The following is a 23,722-nucleotide window of genomic DNA, read 5'->3' as shown; positions in this document are numbered from 1 at the left end:
ACAAATGCCAAACTCCATGCAAGTGTGTGCAAAAGAAATCCTAGCCTGACACTGTCCAGCTTCAATTTATCCAAACGTTTATTTTTGATAGTCATAAAATGTGTCTTTTTGCATACATTTTTGGCCCGCCTGTTTAATTGATTTTGATGGGATCCCCCATCAAATCACGATACTACTTTTTTTTCCCCCATTTATTTATTTATTTCAGGCAATGACATAAAAAAGTACAAAGCTGACAACACATAATAATATGCATTAATATAGTGCGAAAGGTAATGTATAGTATGTAGGGCTGCACCTAACAACTACCGTATATGTCGCAGTTTTTTCATAGTTTGGCCGGGGGTGCGACTTATACTCAGGAGCGACTTATGTGTGAAATGATGAACACATTAGCGTAAAATATCCAATAATATTATTGATGTCATTCACGTAAGAGACTAGACGTATAAGATTTCATGGGATTTAGCGATTAGGAGTGACAGATTGTTTGGTAAACGTATAGCATGTTCTATATGTTATAGTTATTTGAATGACTCTTACCATAATATGTTACGTTAACATACAAGTTGGTTATTTATGCCTCATATAACGTACACTTACTCAGCCTGTTGTTCACTATTCTTTATTTATTTGAAATTGCCTTTCAAATGTCTATTCTTGGTGTTGGCTTTTATCAAATACATTTCCCCAAAAAATGCGACTTATACTCCAGTGGGACTTATATATGTTTTTTTCCTTCTTTATTATGCATTTTCGGCTGGTGTGATTTATACTCCGGAGTGATTTATACTCCGAAAAGTACGGTAATTTGATAATCGATTAATCTGTCGATTATTACTTCGATTAATCGATTAATAATCGGATAAAAGAGACAAACTACATTTCTATCCTTTCCAGTATTTTATTGAAAAAAAACAGCATACTGGCACCATACTTATATTGATTATTGTTTCTCAGCTGTTTGTAAATGTTGCAGTTTATAAATAAAGGTTTATTAAAAAAATAATAATCGATGACTAAATTAATCGCCAACTATTTTTATAATCGATTTTAATCGATTTAATCGATTAGTTGTTTCAGCCCTAATAGTATGTAATGCATGATTGTCCAGTGTTTCCCATAAACTGCCAAGATACCTGTGGCGGTGGGGGCGTGGCTATGGGCGTGGTCACCATGACATCATCGAGTAATTTGCATAATTTACCACAATGATATGATTTTCTCTAAAAAGGCTCAAAAATGTATACTTACTAATTAATAATAACAGTTTTGTTTTAAACGTCCATCCATCCATCCATCCATTTTACAATATAATTACAACACTTTATGTACATATTTATATACAGATTTGAACAATAAGTTATTCACTGAAATATATTTATTAATTGTGGTTCTTACAAAAAATATATCTTATAAAATATAAAAGCTAAAATGTCTCAAAGCTCTGCCCCTTTAATTAGTGCATACTAAATAATTTAACTTTAGCCTACTACTACAACCATATTATTTACCAGCAACATAAAGTGAAACAGAGGCAGAGGTGTCCTGCCACAGTCAGTAACAAATAAACAGAAAACAGTAGTGGTGGTAGATAGACACAAAGCTTCATCAAACATCTGATCCACTGAACAAAGAGCTCCTAAAATCTTGATCCTACACTTCTCTTTTGTAAAGTAAATCTGAACAGCCGATATGGGCATCTACATCAACTATATGATTTGCCTGAGAAGCTGGACAGGACAAAAAAAAAAAAAAAAAAAATCTATTTGTGGCGGCCTTAATTCTTTCATGGCGGGCCGCCACAAATAAATGAATGTGTGGGAAACACTGTTGTCCAGTTTTGCCTGAAAGGGAGTGTGAAGAAGATAATTTATTTAATCCCACCCCCAGTTCTCCATTCAGTGATTATTCACATGAGTTTCACTCTTACTTTGTTCAAGGACTATAATATAGATGTTGTATCATAGTGGCATTAACACAGATAACAATAATTATTACACTGTAACAATCATTTGTATCAACAATGTAGGAATTATGAATATACCAAAAATGGTAATAGACAAAATACCAACAACTTGTCCCCATTCGGGTCGAGAGTGAGCCGGAGCCTATCCCAGCTGACGTTTAGTCAGAGGTACTGCAGAATTCACCCTAAACCAGGGGGGGCAAGTTCGTTTTTAATTTAAGGCCTCAGAGGGTCGCTTGTAACAGCGGATAATATATGAATATGCCTATGCATTTGTATATCATACAGCACATCCGGAAAGTATTCACAGCACTTCACTTTTACCACATTTTGTTATGTTCCAGCTGAATTACAAAATGGAATAAATTAATTTTGTCCCCATAATTCTACAGGCAAAACCTCATAATGGTTTTGAATTCGATGCTACAAGCTTGGCACATCTATCTTTTGGGCAGTTTGCCCATTTTTTTTTGTGCAGCACCTCTCAAGCTCCATCAGGTTGGATGAGAAGAGTTGGTTTTCATCCAGAATGCCGCTGTACATTGCTGCGTTCATCTTTCCCTCTATCCGGACTAGTCTCCCAGTTCCTGCTGCTGGAAAACAACCCCACAGCATGATGCTGCCACCGCCATGCTTCTCTGTAGGGATGGTTATTGGCCATGTTACTTCTCCTTAGACCTGAGTATTTTGATACTCATGGTCTGAGAGTATTTCAGGTGCAGATGGCAAATGGCTTCTGCATGACTACTATACCATACAGGGCTGATTGGTGGATTTCTGCAGAGAGAGTTGTCCTTCTGGAAGGTTGTCCTCTCTCCACAGAGGAATGCTGTCGCATTGACAGAGTGACCAGCAGGTTCTAGGTCACCTCCCCTGACTAAACTAAGATGAATACAGCAATGTATAGAGACATCCTGGATGAAAACCAACGCTTCCCATCCAACCTGATGGAGCTTTGTTTACGCTGTAAAAGAAGAAAAAGGAAAATTATTTTACAGTAAAAGAAAACAGGCAACTCAGTCACCAGAATTTAATTGTAATAAAAATTATTATTTTTTATTTTTTACATTATATTACAGAAAATGGAAAAACAGTACCACTGGTTTTTTTTCGAGAAAACATTGGCAGCTTAGTCCGTCAGAATTTTACTGTAAATTTTGCAGTGGTTTTTACAACATATTACTGTAAATAGAAACACTTTTTAGTTTGTTTTTTTATTTCTGGCAACAGAGCTGCCAGTTTTTTACCGTAAAAACATATGGTTCCGTTTTTTCCGTTTACAGTAATACACCGTAAAATCAACAACTATAGATCTTACGGTAAAAAACAGCTCAGTTGACAAAATTGTATTATTATTTTACAGTAATATGCTGTAAAAAACAATTTACCTTAAAATCTTTTGTCATTTTTACTTTGTACAATTTGATGGATAACTTGCTTTGAAATATGAGTCAAACAGATATTTAAGTATTTATTTTAACAAGAACATGTTTGGAAAGTATGATATTATAAAATTTGTTGCAATATTGAATATTCAAGTTGAAAAAATATGCAATTTCATGCAGTACATTGTTTTTTCCTGTCAAAACGGGAGAATAAATACGTTTAGCAAGAAAAGATAAGGTACTATATTAATGCATATTATTTCCAGGAAACCGCAGGCCGTAGGGACATATACAATTGTGTGTCAGGCCAGATCGGCTTCCCGGGCCTTGAGTTTGGCACGTGCCCTAGAGTGGTCGCCAGTTAATCCCAGGGCACATAAAGAAAACATTCACACCTACGGGCAATTTAGAGTCTCCAATTAGTGAAACTTGGGTGGAAACCCACACAAACATGCTGCAAACTTCACACACATATGTGAAACAACAGAGATGTGTCTTTTGAAAGTGTACACTGTTAAATATCAGTGTTTCCCACACATTCATTTATTTGTGGCGGCCCGCCACGAAAGAATTAAGGCCGCCACAACAACAACAACAACAAAAAAATATATATATATATGTATATATATATATATATTTATTTATTTATTTATTTATTTAAAAAAAAAAATTTTTTTTTTTTTTTTTGTCCTGTCAAGCTTCTCAGGCAAATCATATAGTTGATGTAGATGCCCATATCGGCTGTTCAGATTTACTTTACAAAAGAGAAGTGTAGGATCAACATTTTAGGAGCTCTTTGTTCAGTGGATCAGATGTTTGATGAAGCTCTGTGTCTATCTACCACCACTACTGTTTTCTCTTTATTTGTTACTGACTGTGGCAGGACACCTCTGCCTCTGTTTCACTTTATGTTGCTGGTAAATAATATGGTTGTAGTAGTAGGCTAAAGTTAAATTATTTAGTATGCACTAATTAAAGGGGCAGAGCTTTAAGAGACATTTTAGCTTTTATATTTTTATAAGGTATATTTTTTTGTAAGAACCACAATTAATAAATATATTTCAGTGAATAACTTATTGTTCAAATCTGTATATAAATATGTTCATAAAGTGTTGTAATTATATTGTAAAATGGATGGATGGATGGATGGACGTTTAAAACAAAACTGTTATTATTAATTAGTAAGTATACATTTTTTGAGCCTTTTTAGAGAAAATCATATCATTGTAGTAAATTATGCAAATTACTCGATGATGTCATGGTGACCACGTCCATAGCCACGCCCCCACATGTATCTGGCAGTTTATGGGAAACACTGACTTTATGACATCACTATCTTTTTTTTTCCTGTCACGATCGAAAAAAAAAAATCATTTATAGATTGATTCAGCAATGCCTCAGAAAAAGCTGCTTTTACCAGAATTTATGTCTCATGCCAAGATTAGATGAAAATAATACTACTAACAATACTATCCTATCTTATCTTGTATTTATCCAAACCAAGTTGTAAAGTCGCAACGTCGCCGTCATTTTCCGTCAGACTTCTGCCGCTTATCCAATTTTGTAGTGGTCCAAATGTCGCGGACAAATAAACACCGAAGTATTTATCTTTTAGTATTTATTTTGTATGCATAGAGTAGGCAGGAGGGCATGACATGAGAAGGAATACACGGAAGCTCCAGCAGCAGCAGTCTCGCTCAGCAAAGGGGGAGGAGGTTTGTCAATATAGTATGTCCAAGAAAGACCACATATATGGACCCACCTCACTGTGACATAACAACGTAGCCAATCTGAAAAAAGGATGGCAAAACACAGCTGGCAGAGGCATCCAAAACTGCGTGCAAGTTCACGCCCAAATGTATGAACCTTATGATTTGACGCGTAGGCATTGTTTAACACAAGTATCCAACATCGTAACAACAGCGAGAAAAGAGTGTAAATAAAATCACACACCCTTAAAAATACGGCCTTATTTTTGTAGAAGCAATCTCAAATTTAAAGTAGACCCAGCAATTTTCCACCTTCTGAGGTAGTATCACACCTGTAACCGAGGCGGGATGGCTTCTGTGTGTAAGGGTGTTTCGTAATGCCACTCTTCATCAACGGCACAGCAGTGGAGATCGTAAGCAGCACCAAGTTCCTAGGGGTGCAAATAACTGACAATATGACCTGGTCCCTACACACCGGAGCTCTTGTAAAAAGAGCTCAGCAGCGCACGCACTTTTTGCGTCGGATGTAAAGAGCACAGCTCCCTCCCCCCATTCTCACCACATCCTACAGAGGCACTATATAGACCCTGCTGGCCAACAGCATCTCTGTCTGGACTGGAGCCTGCAGTGCCTCAGACTGGAAGTCTCTGCAGAAAGTGGTGAGGACGGCGGAAAAGATCATCAGGACTCCTCTTCCTCCTATCCAGGAGATCGCAAAAAGCCGCTGCCTGACCAGGGCTCAGAAAATCTGCAGAGACTCCTCCCGCCCCCACCAAGGACTGTTTTCACTGCTGGACTCTAGAAAGAGGTTCCGCAGCATCCGTAGTAGAACCTTCAGGTTCTGTAACAGCTTCTTCCCTCAGGCCGTAAGACTCTTGAACGCATCATAATTATCCCCTCAATTCCCCCCCAAAATGGATTAACTAGCTAGAATATAAATACAACATAACATACATCCATAAACGTGGGTGCATATGCAAAAGTGCAATATATTTATCTTTACAGTAATCTATTTATTTATATCTGCACCTTATTGCTTTTTTATCCTGCACTACCATGAGCTAATGTAACGACATTTCGTTCTTATCTGTACTGCAAAGTTCAAATTTGAATGACAATAAAAAGGAAGTCTAAGTCTAAATGTTCAATCAGACCTGGGAAAATTAAGGCCGAGGGCCGCATGCAGCCCGTTAAGCTTTTCAAGCTGGCCCGCCGGACATTCCCCCCAAATTTTTTAGAACTTTATGATGGAGAGTGTAGCTGCCAATATGATGTGCAGTGATGTTTTGTAATGACCGGAAGTCTTGAACTATACAAAGTATTTCAATGGTTGGAATATGCGCTTTTGCATGATATACTAATTACTATGGTAATCTAATGAGTTACTATGGTAATCTACATCACAGCAGCTCAGACGAGGCACCAAGCAGTGTGGGTGGGGAGTGTTTCCACAGAGCGGGGACAGACGCGGAAGGAGAATTTTACAACAAAGTTCTAAAGCTTAGTAATACATCAGATATATCAGATTGTAGGTGGGTTTTTTTTACTCTTCGCTTTCAAATTTGGCTGTGTTTGTTGCATTTTTGTTGCGTTTCGCTTGATTGTAAAATATGTCAATCGACAGGGGGTGTGACGTTCATATGTTGTCAATATTCAGTGTTTTATCCTTCATAGTTATTGTAAATCCAGCATTCTTTATTTTCATGTACATTTTGGGTGTCGCATTCAGTAAAAAAACGTTTTATTCCATTCCGTTTTTTAAGGCGGTCTGTCATAACATTTTTAGCATTCAATCAGACATTATTGTGAGGTTTTGTTTTAGTGTTCTTAAAAATCAGAAATACCAGTCCCCAGACACATTTTTTTCTCTAGACTTGGCCCCCCCGAGTCAAAATAATTGCCCAGGCCCGTGTTAAATGGTCTGTATTTATACAATTTTTTACTCGGAAGCTGATCACTTCTATGTCTGTATGTATGTTGTGTTGAAAACAATTATTATCATCAAAAGATGTCTTTTTCCTACGTCGCTGTTTTGTGTGACCAGCACAGACGTGTGTTACTTGTATCAGAGCTGTAACAGAGGCGTAATGTGTATAAAGACAAACTTATACTTCAATGTACAGTGTTTCCCATAAACTGCCAAGATACCTGTGGCGGTGGGGGCGTGGCTATGGACGTGGTCACCATAACATCATCGAGTAATTTGCATAATTTACCACAATGATATGATTTTCTCTAAAAAGGCTAAAAAAATGTATACTTACTAATTAATAACAGTTTTGTTTTAAACGTCCATCCATCCATCCATCCATCCATCCATTTTACAATATAACTACAACACTTTATGTACATATTTATATACAGATTTGAACAATAAGTTATTCACTGAAATATATTTATTGATTGTGGTTCTTACAAAAAATATATCTTATAAAATATAAAAGCTAAAATGTCTCTTAAAGCTCTGCCCCTTTAATTAGTGCATACTAAATAATTTAACTTTAGCCTACTACTACAACCATATTATTTACCAGCAACATAAAGTGAAACAGAGGCAGAGGTGTCCTGCCACAGTCAGTAACAATTAAACAGAAAACAGTAGTGGTCAAATACAAAAAAGGCAACAAGAGAAGTATCCTACACTTCTCTTTTGTAAAGTAAATGTGAACAGCCTATATGGGCATCTACATCAACTATATGATTTTCCTGAGAAGCTGGACAGGACAAAAAAATAAAAAAATAAAATAAAATAAAATATTTATTTTTATTTGTATTTTATTTGTGGCGGACGTAATTCTTTCGTGGCGGGCCGCCACAAATAAATGAATGTGTGGGAAACACTGATGTAAAGTTTAACACCTGAAACTCACTTATACTGCCATTGTCGCTGTTCTTCGCACCAGTCACTGGACATGTTGTGTGATTACCGGAGGCCATAGGGCTGTGGGAAAGCGCACGATATAACTGGAATATCCCGCTTTTGCTGGGTTCTGTACAAACAACAGTATGTCATTACAGTATGTACCACCCTTACCCTCTGATTAACCAGACGACACTTGAAACTAGACGGGAGCGTGTGTGTGTGCGGACCGACAGCCGTGTTGCTGTTGTCTCAGCTGTCCAGAAGCGGCTGTAGGTGAAACTATGCGTTGGGCTTGCATGCTGCGGTTTTATTGGACCCACGTGCCCGGTCGGATTTAACTGGCGGGGGCAGGGGGGTTCTGTCCATTAACACGCGAAGTCCCAGAGAAGGGTCAATTGACATTTTTACCTAGAAAACACACAAGAGGGTCATTTGACCCCTAGTCCCCCCTGTGGACACTCCTTTTGTTATGAAAATGTGGCTGTTAGTGGCACACGGCAGGGGGCCACTTGAGCCTGTGTGGGGGAGGGGACCTTACAGCTCAAGCTCTAGTTCTGAGGTAGGTTGTGTGTGTTTTTGCAAGGATCAACAGAATGAAGGGATCAACACTCTGACATTTATTGTTAAAAAAAATACAAAACAAAACATATTTACAAAGAATGAAAAAGCAACTGTTTTCCCAGTTTTGGTGTGGAGGGTTGTTGCAGAAGCAATTGTTATTTTTGTGTGCCAAAAATAGTTTAAAAAAAAAAATTTACAAAGAAAAAAGCATATTTACAAAGAATGAAAAACCATGTCCATGTAAACGTGACTGACATACATTTGAGCAGTCACTCACAATCCTGGCACTGCCATTGCTCCTTTCGGCATTTCCCACATGTATAATTTTTCTGTCTACCTAGACAAACTGCCCCTAACAGCCTCATTACCATAACAAAATGAGTGATTAGTGTATTCGGGAAAAGCGTCGGGCCAAATGACCCCTCTCTGGGTCTTCTAGGTAGACAGAAAAATGCTGGGACTTCTAGTGTTAAGGGTGAAATGTACCCCAGTGTCTACTTAAGGGTTAATTGTTGGTATCTCCGAGTTTTCCAGGAGAACATTGGACCCCCTTATTGACAATGAACATGTGGGCCCTTAAGGATGCCATCCAAGGCTGTCGATTCGGCAAGAAGGCCAAAGATGTATGGATTATGTCTCATTTGCAACCTTTGTGAAGAATCTCGTCCTGACATATGCCAGCCCGGAGCCCCCTCCGTCTGCCCCTTTCTCTGCGTTCAGGGTGTTTCCAGCTTCCAGACATTCTTGGATGGCTGACCATCTGCTAGCTTCCAGAAGTGCTATATCGCGTTACCCACTCTTGACTTATTTAAAGGATGTGAATAAAAGTGTGCATCATTATCATGGATGACTGGGATGCAGGCCATGTGAGCTGCTTGGAGGGCAACCAGAACAATTTTCAGAACAATATGACAATTCATTCTCTTTGTGGAACACTTTTGACATCACCCATTGGTGGAGATGTCAATAGGTGGCATGCAGGAAGTGGTTTGGTTACCATCTGGACCTCCAACCCCTCAGACCCACGCACAGCAATAGGTTGAAAGGCACTTAAACTGCAGCTGGTCACTGAAAAGTGATGCTACGCAGCTGAAAGCACCATATTTGATCCAGGCCATTTTATGAATCATAAAGTAAGACTGTTGAAGCGTGGATGTGTAATTTATAGGTGCCAAGCCGGGCCGGCTGCTTTTCGTGCAGCATGAGGACAATGAATAATGAGGAGTCTTAATGCTTTTGAAAAGGGACGGTGGGTAAACCCTCCCTTGCATCTGTTCAATCTCAGGTGTCACTCGAGAGCACGGAAAATGCCATTTATTCGGATATTTCTCGTGAATGTGACTTTAGGACTGGGGATGGCCCTGATTTAGAGATTGCCTGATCATAGGAATTTTCATGATCATGTGGGATTCGACCAACCCAACATTTGTATGTAGTAGTCCGTTTATAGTATAAATAATAGATTTGTGCTAGGAGCTGAATTCTAGTTTGACTAGTTTACCGCCTAATCGGGCTGCTGTGGGCAAGTGAACAGTCACTGTCAGTACTTGCACAACATTTGTATTTTTTAATGTGAAAAACAATATTATAATGGAGATATTTGATAAAAACACAGATGGTAGTTATTATACAACTTTAGTGCTAAAACCATACAGGAATGTTTGCGCAGGAACAAAGACATACTGTATGTTTGGAGTTTAAGAGGCCGGCAATCTCCATGGAGTGCTCGTGTCAGGACTCAGGGCCTTCGCAGAAAAAAAAAAAGAACTATGATAATATAATACAATTAATAGTCTACTGTAGAAATAAACAAAATATTACATAAAAGTAATATTTAAAAAATAATAAAACTACGTCAACTTGTGACAAATACAAGCAAGTCAAGTCCAATAAAATTGTGTATTGTGCAATTCTGCAAACAGCAACTATGAACATCCTATTTGGGTCCCACATCAACCTTAAGAAAGTCAGTGACTTCACTATAAAAGTGGGTGACATTGTTATCACCAGGAAAGATGAGGTCACCTACCTAGGTTCCATTCTAGAGGCTAATCTTTCCTGTGATAAAATGGCAACCAAGGTAATCAAAAAGGTCAACCAACGAACGAGATTTCTCTATAGAACCTCCTCTCTGGTCAACAAAAGCACCATGAAGATTCTGGCGGGAACTCTCGTTCAACCCTTTTTCGATTACGCATGCACCTCCTGGTACCCTAGCACCTCCAAAACCCTCAAATCTAAAAAACATCCCAGAACAAGCTAGTCAGGTTACTTTTAGACCTCCACCCCAGATCCCACCTCACTCCTACCCACTTCTCCAAAGTGGGCAGGCTCAGGGTGGAGGACAGAGTTAAACAACTTGCACTGAGCCTAGTCTATAAAATCCGCTACACCTCCCTGATACCGAAGTACATGTCAAACTACTTCCTTAACGTAAATGACCGCCATAACCACAACACCAGGGGGAGCTCCACAAACCACGTTAAACCCAGATTCCGATCTAACAAAGGTCTTAACTCATTCTCTTTCTATGCCACATCAATATGGAATGCACTCCCAACAGGTGTAAAAGAAAGGGCATCTCTATCCTCCTTCAAAACCGCAATAAGGGAACTCTCCTGAAGGAATCAATAAATTACTATATAATACAACACCTCCAGGCAACTTCAACCCTAAACTAACACCCTCCCTTCCACATCATACCTCTTCGGATTGTAAATAATCAAATGTAGACACTTTTTCTTACACTTTCTGATCTCTCTCTCTGTGTCCACTACCTGCTGTACATATCCTACCAAGTCAGTCCTACACTGTTCCAATGTCTATTTCTCTGATGATATCAATTGTTGATGACTGAAGTGTTAATACCAACCAATCCTAAACCCCCCCGGCCCCCTCCATATCCCACACCCCGGATTGTAAATAATGTAAATAATTAATTGTATATACTCTGATGATTATCTTGTGTGATGACTGTATTATGAAAATAGTATATATCTGTATCATGAATCAATTTAAGTGGACCCCGACTTAAACACGTTGAAAAACTTATTCGGGTGTTACCATTTAGTGGTCAGTTGTACAGAATATGTACTTCACTGTGCAATCTACTAATAAAAGTTTCAATCAATCAATCAAGACCATTTTTTTTGCAGAAAAATTTGCATATCTGTTTGTTTTCAAGAAAATAATGAGAATTTTCTGACTTAATAGGATGTCTGTGCTCTGGAGAACAATTCATAGACCGGGAGGAGGCGTGCAGCCAGCCAATCAGATGCTGTTTCGTCACAATTTGCATGATACGTGTTAATTTCATGTTTACAGTTAATAATAACAGCTTTTACAATGAGTTGCTAACATGACAGGCAGTGTGAGTTAGTGAGTTAGTTAATTGGTTACCTACCTGCAGTACGTCGCTGACATTGCCTCTGTTGCTGCTGGTGGAGATTCTCTTCCAGTTCGGACGGTATAGAAATCGTGCCATTCATTTGAAGTTTTCACATTCTCTGTGTGCTAATGTTTCTTGTGGTATTTCCTCTCTTTGATTGAATGTCCACTTTGCAAGTATTGCAAGTTGCTTTGATGTCATCCTTTCTCGTGAATAACTCTCCAGCTTTTGTGCCGCTTCAGCGCGATGCATGCCAATAACTAATTTAGTGAAATGTTTTGAGTACCCCACTGAGTTGGTAAAAGATCATAGATTTACACGCGGGTTCCCAACAGACCTGAAAGAATTCCCGATAAAAAATCTTGCAACGTTAAAGTTCAATGTGTGTTTGTGTCCACTTTGACAATATGCTTACCATAACTGGATTTGAAAGAAACACCCAAAACTACTTTCCTCGCCCTTTGCAGCAGCTGGTGGTCTCGCATGGTGCATTCCTCCCTGGTGGGTGTTTGCGCTACAGAGGGGTGTGGGAGTGGAGAATTTGCACTTGCTGGGGCACAACAGGCATCGTCGGACAGATAAGGAAATGCCTGCTAGCATACTTTCTCCTGTCCGTACCACTCAAGCCAAATGTCTCAGAGATGATTGATATAGATATGTGCACTATGTCTGCTTGCTGGATTGAAATCTGGTGGCTTTAATTAAGCCTTTGAGGGTGTTTGGCCGACTGTCAGATTGGCAGCTTAATGAATGCTCCTTTTCAAGGCCACCAAGCTCCCATCCACTGTACTTAAATGCAAATCCCCCGCCAACCCTTCATCCGGTTGACTCTACACAAAGAGGGGGATCTTGCACAGATGTACTGGGCTTGGGCATGGAGTTAAATGTACTGTACCTAATTACAAGTCAGCATTTTCATAACGTTTTGGTTGGTCTACTGTTTTTCAATATTTAAAATATTTTGCTTATCTAATGTGTTCTGACAATACTATCAGTTTTATGTTCATACTAAGAATATGTCTTGTGTTTCCAATAATTTCTATAACTCTTAATTTTTTGTGATAGAGTGATTGGAACATATACTTGTTGGTCACAAAAAACATTCATGAAGTTTGGTTCTTTTACTGAAAATGTGAGCAAATCTGCTGGGTCAAAAGTATACATACAGCAATGTTAATATTTGCTTACATGTCCCTTGGCAAGTTTACCTGCAATAAGGCGCTTTTGGTAGCCATCCACAAGTTCTGTGGTCAGATGAAACAAAAATGGAGCTGTTTGGCCACAATACCCAGCAATATGTTTGGAGGAGAAAAGGTGAGGCCTTTAATCCCAGGAACACCATGCCTACCGTCATGCATGGTGGTGGTAGTATAATGCTCTGGGGCTGTTTTGCTGCCAATGGTGCTTTACAGAGAGTAAATGGGACAATGAAAAAGGAGGATTACCTCCAAATTGTTCAGGACAAGCTAGAATCATCAGCCAGGAGGTTGTGTCTTCGGCGCAGTTGGGTGTTCCAACAGGACAATGACCCCAAACACACGTCAAAAGTGGTAAAGAAATGGCTAAATCAGGCTAGAATTAAGGTTTTAGAATTACCCTCCCAAAGTCCTGACTTAAACGTGTGGACAATGCTGAAGAAACAAGTCCATGTCAGAAAAGCAACAAATTTAGCTGAACTGCACCAATTTTGTTAAGAAAAGTGGTCAACAATTCAAGCAGAAGCTTGTGGATGGCTACCAAAAGTGCCTTATTGCAGTGAAACTTGCCAAGGGACATGTAAGCAAATATTAACATTGCTGTATGTATACTTTTGACCCAGCACATTTGGTCACATTTTCAGTAGACCCATAATAAATTCATAAAAGAAGCAAACTTCACAATTTTTTTTGTGACCAACAAGTATGTGCTCCAATCACTACATCACAAAAAAAAATAAGAGTTATAGAAATGATTGGAAACTCAAGACAGCCATGACATGATGTTCTTTACACGTGTATGTAAACTTTTGATCGCGACTGTATATAATAATCCATTCTTTGATCATGAAGAATTCTATCGATTTTGTGGAGTTGATTGTGCATCATCGAAATGGAGTGCACTACTTGGTGAAACCAGCAGAGGAACTATTCATTCACAACTAGTTTGCAGCTTAAAGAGACCAACATGGATTCATGGATTTTTTGTTGTTGTTTTGTTTTGTTTTGTTTTCTCTCTTGGGTCTTGGCAAAGACGGTCACACTCCCTCACCTCTCCGTGTCTGCCCTGCTTGCTTCTTTGTTTTGTTCTTGTTGCCTCTATTTGCACTGCTCTCCAAATCTAAACAATGGACTTGATCAACTTTCCTCTCAACAAAATTAACAAGATCTCGGGTTTGGGGGAACCTGTCTGTCCTGTCGGAATGGTTCTTGCTGGACACAGGACGGACTCTTGGGAGAAGCGGGATGCCGCGTGCCTGGCGACCCTGACGATATCTACCAATTCGGAATCATGATAACAGGACATCTGATGATTGGCGTAAGCGTTGCCCTGTATCAACACATTGGACGATGCTGTTCAGGTACCCAAAGGTGCCACAAATGATTAGAGGATGCCGGTAAAACTTGAACACTCACTTTTGAGATTGTGGATAACTTCAGACCGTCTGCCATGTAGGATGAGTTTGAAGACCGGAAATAAACAATCAAGAGTCAAAAAGTTTAAAATTTGTTCTCGCTCTCAAATACAACCATTCTAATCCTGATTGTTTTGGTTGCGATGTGGCAAAGTCATTGCTTCAAGATTCCTCTCGAGGACAGTGCAGCGAAGACGAAACAAACTTAACTTAAACTTTGAAACCGCTTGCAGAACGACTCCAAGGCCTATACAGACTTAACACACACACCATGAAAAATGACAACATATGCACACATGCTCACAGCGCCACCCCAAGCCTTTGCTACCGCTTTCCCCCCTACCTGGTATGAAGGACAACCGAGCAGGGCCCTAGTGGCTGGCAGCTTTAGGCCGGAGGCCTTGCCCCTCCCCTCCTCATGTGGTATCTGTGTGAAATGTTTATGTGTGCTTATCGGCTATTAAGTATTTTTTCTCGGCGCTGGTCTGTTCCCCTTCCCAGTCTGAGATCAACTTTTTTTTACTCATCCTTCCCCAGCATCTTAACTTTTTCCCACCTTTTACGGGGCGCCGTTAAGTGGGGACATTTCGTTGTACTGACAACAAAGTGCATACCATACCATTAGAGCAAAATCACTTTAAACTAGGGAAACAGACATTTATTTTTTTCAAGTTGATACTGATAACTTCCTGGTTGTCAAGGCTGGTATTGATTACAGATACCTTAGTTTTATCTAGTGTTTTAACAACATTTATATTTAATTGAAGTTAGGTCAGAAATACTCAAACAAAAGGGAATTTGAATATAGATACCTGTAGGTTTGTCCTAAGCAAAGATGACATCACTACTATGGTAGAGCTAACCTCACAAACATAAAACGTTGAAGGTTTTGTTTTTCTTTCCATCTGTCAGTGTATTCAGAAGTGTGGGGATTTCGCCACGTTTTTAAGGCAAACGTACATTTGAAAAATAGAAAGTACAAATCCTGACTTCGGTGGTTTGCTGGCCGACGAGGGCCCGTGTCTTCAGCGATGGTCGGGGGCTTGTTGTCCAGCGCCATCATTTCCATGATCAAATCACAGATCTCTTTGGCCCGAGGATGGTCTCTGGATTTTGCCCTTTTTAGACTTGAAGGGGAACTGCACTTTTTTTGAAATGTTGCCTATGATTCACAATCTTTATGTAAGACAAGAATCCATAGGTTTTTCTTTTATGAATTGAGGGTATCTTGTTTGGGGGGCTGCAGGATTAGGTCTCTGCTTTTTGCAGATGATGTGGTCCTGATGGCTTCATCTGGCCAAGATCTTCAGCTCTCACTGGATCGGTTCGCAGCCGAGTGTGAAGCGACTGGGATGGGAATCAGCACCTCCAAGTCTGAGTCCATGGTTCTCGCCCGGAAAAGGGTGGAGTGCCATCTCCGGGTTGGGGAGGAGATCTTGCCCCAAGTGGAGGAGTTCAAGTACCTCTGTGAGGGAAGAGTGGATCGTGAGATAGACAGGCGAATCGGTGCAGCGTCTTCAGTAATGCGGTTGTGGTGAAGAAGGAGCTGAGCTGGAAGGCAAAGCTCTCAATTTACCGTTCGATCTATGTTCCCATCCTCACCTATGGTCATGAGCTTTGGTTTATGACCGAAAGGGCAAGATCACGGGTACAAGCGGCCAAAATGAATTTCCTCCGCCGGGTGGCGGGGCTCTCCCTTAGAGATAGGGTGAGAAGCTATGTCATCCGGGAGGAGCTCGAAGTAAAGCCGCTGCTCCTCCACATCAAGAGGAGCCAGATGAGGTGGTTCGGGCATCTGGTCAGGATTCCACCCAAACGCCTCCCTAGGGAGGTGTTTCGGGCACGTCCGACCGGTAGGAGGCCATGGGGGGGACCCGGGACACGTTGGGAAGACTATCTCTCCCGGCTGGCCTGGGAACGCCTCGGGATCCCCCGGAAGGAGCTGGACGAAGTGGCTGGGGAGGGGGAAGTCTGGGCTTACCTGCTTAGACTGCTGCCCCCGTGACCCAACCTCGGATAAGCGGAAGAAGATGGATAGATGGATATTCTAATTCTTAAACAAATGGCAAGTATGAGGTGGCTAACAATGCAGCTAATGGGAGTACACTGTTCCGCCCATGAAGCCCTCTAAAATAACATCCATAAAACGCCAACAATACTTAATTTACATTTCGTGACCTGAATACTAACCAAGTTGTAGAGCACTAACGCAGACAAACTATTTTTAGCGCTCACAGAAGGCTAACTAGCTTGGCGAGCTACAGTTTATACATACTCAGCTGCTGCTTCTGCATCGCCTCTGAGCTGGTAAGAGTTAATTCTAAAATTATAAATCATGCCTCTCAACTTGATAGCATGAGCTTGAGGCCATGAACCGAGAAGTTGGTCAGCTCGTACGTGGACAGGGTGAGAAAGACACGAAAAGAAGCTTGTTTGCGGCTGGGCCGATATTCGATAAGTCAATCAACCGGCTAGCATCATATAGTGCAACTCGTTAGCATGTAGCAGCTAACATGGACACAATGATCACAAAACCAAATGCCACCACACCAATGTGGGAATATTTCAGTTTAAACCTTTAGAACATGAGCCTATCAACATCGAGAAGCCAGTTTGCCGAATGTGCGCGACCCGTTAATACATCTGTTCGAGCAGTAGTGTTTATATTGTTACTTCACACTTTTGATTGTCAGTTAAAGGCCTACTGAAACCCACTACAACCGACCACGCAGTCTGATAGTTTATATATCAATGATGAAATCTTAACATTATAACACATGCCAATACGGCCGGGTTAACTTATAAAGTGACATTTTAAATTTGCAGCTAAACTTCCGGTTCGAAACGCCTCTGAGGATGACGTATGCGCGTGACGTAGACCGGCGAACACGGGTATGCCTTCCACATTGAAGCCAATACGAAAAAGCTCTGTTTTCATTTCATAATTCCACAGTATTCTGGAAAGTTGTCGGTGCGAAATGGACGTATTTTTCGAACGTAGTCAGCAACAACAGTACACAGCCGGCGCTTCTTTGTTTACATTCCCGGAAGATGCAGTCAAGATGGAAGAACTCGGATAACAGAGACTCTAACCAGGAGGACTTTTGACTTCGATACACAGACGCCTGTAGAGAACTGGGACAACACAGACTCTTACCAGGATTACTTTGATTTGGATGACAAAGACGCAGACGTGCTACTGTGAGTATGCAGCTTTGGCTTCTAAACATTTGATCGCTTGACCGTATGTGCGCAACTTTTTTTTGCGTATGTACGTAACTTTTTTAAAATATATAAGCTTTATGAACCTTGGGTTAGGTGAACGGTCTTTTGGGCTGAGTGATTGTGTGTGTTGATCAGGTGTTTGAATTGTATTGGCGTGTTCTATGGAGCTAGGAGCTAGCAGAGGAGCTAGGAGCTAGCATAACAAAGACGTAGGTGTTTTTATGCAGGATTAATTTGTGGCATATTAAATATAAGCCTGGTTGTGTTGTGGCTAATAGAGTATATATATGTCTTGTGTTTATTTACTGTTTTAGTCATTCCCAGCTGAATATCAGGTCACCCCCGGCTCTCACAGCATCTTCCCTATCTGAATAGCTTCAACTCCCCACTAGTCCTTCACTTGCACTTTACTCATCCACAAATCTTTCATCCTCGCTCAAATTAATGGGGAAATTGTCGCTTTCTCGGTCCGAATCTCTCTCACTTCATGCGGCCATCATTGTAAACAATAGGGAACTTTGCGTATATGTTCAACTGACTACGTCACGCTACTTCCGGTAGGTGCAAGCCTTTTTTTTATCAGATACCAAAAGTTGCAATCTTTATCGTCGTTGTTCTATACTAAATCCTTTCAGCAAAAATATGGCAATATCGCGAAATGATCAAGTATGACACATAGAATAGATCTGCTATCCCCGTTTGAATAAAAAACATTAATTTCAGTAGGCCTTTAAGTAATGTACAACTCTACCTCTGCTTACATGGAAATAATTCATAGGTCAATATATCGTCAAGCAAAATTTCTTATCGGCCCAAGCCTATTTGCAACACCTTCTTTTTTCGACCCTTCTGCATCCAAGTAAGAGCAGACATTGTACAGTAAGTGATTGATTTATTATGTTCACAGTTTGTATTTGTTGTTCAGCACTTAGCAATACTGCTCTCTGATGCTTAGTGTTTCACTAAAGCCTTGTAGCACACAGCTTCTAAAACTTGTAGCACTAACAGGGGGTGCTCCACTAACCACGTTAAACCCAGATTCCGAACTAACAAAGGTCTTAACTCATTCTCTTTCTATGCCACATCAATGTGGAATGCGCTCCCAACAGGTATAAAAGAAAGGGCATCTCTATCCTCCTTCAAAACCGCAATAAAAGTTCACCTCCAGGCAACTACAACCCTAAACTAACACCCTCCCCGGATTGCTAATAATCAAATGTAAACAATCAAATGCAGATACTTTTTCTTTTTCTTATGCCTTCGGATCTCTCTCTCTCTCTCTCTCTCTCTCTGTCTCTCTCTCTCTCTCTCTCTATGTCCACTACTTGATGTCTTCCTCTATAGAAATCTCTAACTGTGTTTACACTGTGAGCTCAGGGGAAGTTTACGACCTCTATAAAGGTAGGAGCGCTTGATTTGGTCACCTCTAGAGTTTTTTTTTGTTTGTTTTTTATCGGTTTTTGGAGGTATTTTATTAATGTTATTGGATATATCGGTGTGAAGTAGGGCTGCAAGAATTATTTAATTTATTTTTTAATTTGATGAGAAAAAAAGCTTTAATTTATGTTCTGTTGCTTCAATTTCTTTGTTTAAGTGTAACTACAGATGAATAAAATGGTCTCTGGAACTTTAAATAAGTGCACATTGTTTACACCAGGGGTCTCCAAACTACGGCCCGTGGGCCGGATCCGGCCCCCCAGCATCCAAAATCCGGCCCACGGGAAGTCCCAAGTTAAAAAAAAAAAGTGTTTAAATTATTGTAAATTTTTAAAAATGTTTTATTTATTTATTTATTTATTTATTTTATCTTTCCTTTCTAATCCATTTTGTACCGCTTGTTACTCTCGGTGTCTCCTAGCCGCTCAGGCAAATCATATTGTCTAAAAATTAATTTCCCATCGATAAGGTGACAATGTTAAATGTTGATGAACATCAATGTTAATTGATGTTAAATGACAAAACGGATCAACTCGCTGGAATATAAAGACAATGTATATATGTGTATATATATATATATATATATATATATATATATATATATATATATATATATATATATATATATATATATATATATATATATATACTACCGTTCAAAAGTTTGGGGTCACCCAAACAATTTAGTGGAATAGCCTTCATTTCTAAGAAGAAGAATAGACTGTCGAGTTTCAGATGAAAGTTCTCTTTTTCTGGCCATTTTGAGCGTTTAATTGACCCCACAAATGTGATGCTCCAGAAACTCAATCTGCTCAAAGGAAGGTCAGTTTTGTAGCTTCTGTAATGAGCTAAAGTGTTTTCAGATGTGTGAACATGATTGCACAAGGGTTTTCTAATCATCAATTAGCCTTCTGAGCCAATGAGCAAACACATTGTACCATTAGAACACTGGAGTGATAGTTGCTGGAAATGGGCCTCTAAACACTTATGTAGATATTGCACCAAAAACCAGACATTTGCAGCTAGAATAGTCATTTACCACATTAGCAATGTATAGAGTGTATTTCTTTCAAGTTAAGACTAGTTTAAAGTTATCTTCATTGAAAAGTACAGTGCTTTTCCTTCAAAAATAAGGACATTTCAATGTGACCCCAAACTTTTGAACGGTTGTGTATATATATTTATATATATATATACAGTGTTTCCCATAAACTGCCAAGATACCTGTGGCGGTGGGGGCGTGGCTATGGGCGTGGCCACCATGACATCGAGTAATTTGCATAATTTACTACAATGATATGATTTTCTCTAAAAAGGCTCAAAAAATGTATACTTACTAATGAATAATAACAGTTTTGTTTTAAACGTCCATCCATCCATCCATTTTACAATATAATTACAACACTTTATGTACATATTTATATACAGATTTGAACAATAAGTTATTCACTGAAATATATTTATTAATTGTGGTTCTTACAAAAAATATATCTTATAAAATATAAAAGCTAAAATGTCTCAAAGCTCTGCCCCTTTAATTAGTGCATACTAAATAATTTAACTTTAGCCTACTACTACAAGCATATTATTTACCAGCAACATAAAGTGAAACAGAGGCAGAGGTGTCCTGCCACAGTCAGTAACAAATAAACAGAAAACAGTAGTGGTCAAATACAAATAAGGCAACAAGAGAAGTATCCTACACTTCTCTTTTGTAAAGTAAATCTGAACAGCCTATATGGGCATCTACATCAACTATATGATTTGCCTGAGAAGCTGGAAAGGACAAAAAAAAATAAAAAAAATTATTTGTGGCGGACGTAATTCTTTCGTGGCGGGCCGCCACAAATAATTGAATGTGTGGGAAACACTGTGTGTGTGTATATATCTATATATATATATATATATATATATATATATATATATATATATATATATATATATATAGATATATATATATATATATATATATATATATATAGATGTATACAGCCCGGCCCCCGGCCAAATTTTTTTAAGCCAATGCGGCCCCCAAGTCAAGAAGTTTGGGGACGCCTGGTTTACACACAGCCGCTGCAATAAAGTGCCGTGAACTGTGTGGTGGCAAATAGTGTACAGATCACTATTTATTTATGTATCAATGCACACGTGTTGAAAGTGCAACTTAAATGTTAATGATGTGCATTTATTATTTTAAAAAAAAGAAGGTTATGAAGGAAAAAATGTTTATTTAAACTATTTTCCCTAAAATAAACATGAAGGCTATAAAGTGTGTCCAATTACTCGATTAATCGAACAAACTAATTGATTGATTTCCCCATTACTAAAATAATCGATAGTTGCAGCCCTAGTAGGAGGTCGTAATTCTTTTATAGGGACGATAATTATCATGCACCCCAAGTACTTCAAACTGGAATTTAGAACCACAATATTCAAAAATAGAAAATAAAGAATGGAGATATATTTTTCTGCTATTTGTGTATTTATTTTCAATATATAAGATCATTATATTGTTTTTTTTAAAAACCTAAAGCCTTTTACGCCTGATACTCTTGCTGTTGAGTGTACAACATCTGTCATTGGCCACAATAATGGTGAGCACTTTTTAAAATCAAGGATACTTCCATTTTTAAAATCCAATCAGACTATATATTTTGAATACTTTAATTTGTTAACATTTCAACTAGGGATGCAACTAACGATAGTCAATTAGTCAACGACATATTTAATGGCTTTAATTTGTCCTTTGACTTCTAAATGCAGCTTAAGTTATTTTAGGCATTTGCTTACGAACATCAAACATGAATAATTAATTAATTAATAAATATGCGTTTGTATTGTAACTGTGCTGCTCATTCAGCTGTTACAAAAAATTAAATGACTAATAAAATGTTGTCCATTTAAAAGAAAGGAAAGGCAACATGCTTTTTTTGATTGATTGAAACTTGTATTAGTAGATTGCACAGTTCAGTACATATTCCGTACAATTGACCACTAAATGGTAACACCCCAATAAGTTTTTCAACTTGTTTAAGTCGGGGTCCACGTTAATCAATTCATGGTAACTAAAAAAAACTATTAACATTGTTTATATATATATTAAGGCTGCAACAACTAATCGATTAAAATCGATTATAAAAATAGTTGCCGATTAATTTAGTCATTGATTCGTTGGATCTATGCTATGCGCATGCGCATATGCATTTTTATTTTTATTTTTATTTTTATTTTTTAATTTTTTATAAACCTTTATTTATAAACTGCAACATTTACAAACAGCTGAGAAACAATAATCAAAATAAGTATGGTGCCAGTATGCTGTTTTTTTTCAATAAAATACTGGAAAGGATAGAAATTTAGATTGTCTCTTTTATCCGATTATTAATCGATTAATCAAAGTAATAATCGACAGATTAAGTGATTATCAAATTAATCGTTAGTTGCAGACCTTATATATATATATATATATATATATATATATATATATATATATATATATATATATATATATATATATATATATATATATATATATATATATATATATATATATATATATATATATACTGTATATATATGTATGTATATGTATGTATATATATATATATACTGTATATATATGTATGTATATGTATATATATATATATATATATATATATATATATATATATATATATATATATATTTTGTATTTGTATATATACATATATATGTATGTGTATATGTATATACGTATCTGTATATGTATATATGTATATGTATATATGTATCTGTGTGTGTATATATATATATATATATATATATGTATATATATATATATATATATATAATGTATATATAATGTGTATATATATATATAATGTATACATAATGTATGTATATGTTTTCATGATTTTAACAAGAATAAGGGGACATTTCCTCACATATTACATGTTTTCACTGGCGATGTTGATGACAACTGACCCACTTCCGTCTGGACGACTATTGTTGACAAATATAATTGACGGCGACACATTTTATTCTCGACAATGTCGACTAATCGCTGCAGCCCTAATTTCAACCAAGTGAAATATTTTCCCTTTTGTGAGACATTGTGACAATTTGTCGATTATTGATCATCTGATTTAGTTCAAATGACCATTCCCAGTTCCAGACTTTATTATTGTGTAACTTTAGCGTTTCCATACGCGTGATACTTTGGAAAATATACACTGTGCTTGTGATATTAGTATGTTTTTGTGTGTAGTGACAGTAACAGCAAATGTAGTCTCTCAAAATATTATAGCTACAGTAGAATAAAACAAATAGTAATTTCTATCTGCAATTTTTGTACCACCACGACTCTATTGTCAATATTAACTGTAGATTTAACAACTCCCCTTTTAATCATAATTATAAGTTGTTGTTTTTGTTCATGTTTTTTGTGGCGTTGAGATCTATGACATTATTTTTCATGTGCCCATTTCGTTGAAAATGTAACATACAGAGTAGTCTTGGTAATTTTTTGTTTTCTTTGAAATTTATTTAATCTCTTTAGTGAGATAAGCCTGTGTTTGTATCTGAAAACAATCTAA

The 23,722-nt window shown here is 38.1% G+C and overlaps 1 protein-coding gene across 2 annotated transcripts in view; it reads left to right on the top strand.

Moving 5' to 3' along the window:
- The window catches only part of plxnb1a (plexin b1a), a 221,369-nt gene that overhangs the window by 642 nt on the left and 197,005 nt on the right, over window positions 1-23,722 (top strand). The gene's annotated exons all lie outside the window — the stretch shown is intronic.

Source organism: Entelurus aequoreus, linkage group LG07, assembly GCF_033978785.1.
Source record: "Entelurus aequoreus isolate RoL-2023_Sb linkage group LG07, RoL_Eaeq_v1.1, whole genome shotgun sequence".
In the NCBI taxonomy this organism is placed as follows: Eukaryota; Metazoa; Chordata; class Actinopteri; order Syngnathiformes; family Syngnathidae; genus Entelurus; species Entelurus aequoreus.
The sequence above is the reverse complement of the archived record's forward strand: the minus strand, read 5'-3'. Positions and strand labels throughout refer to the sequence as shown.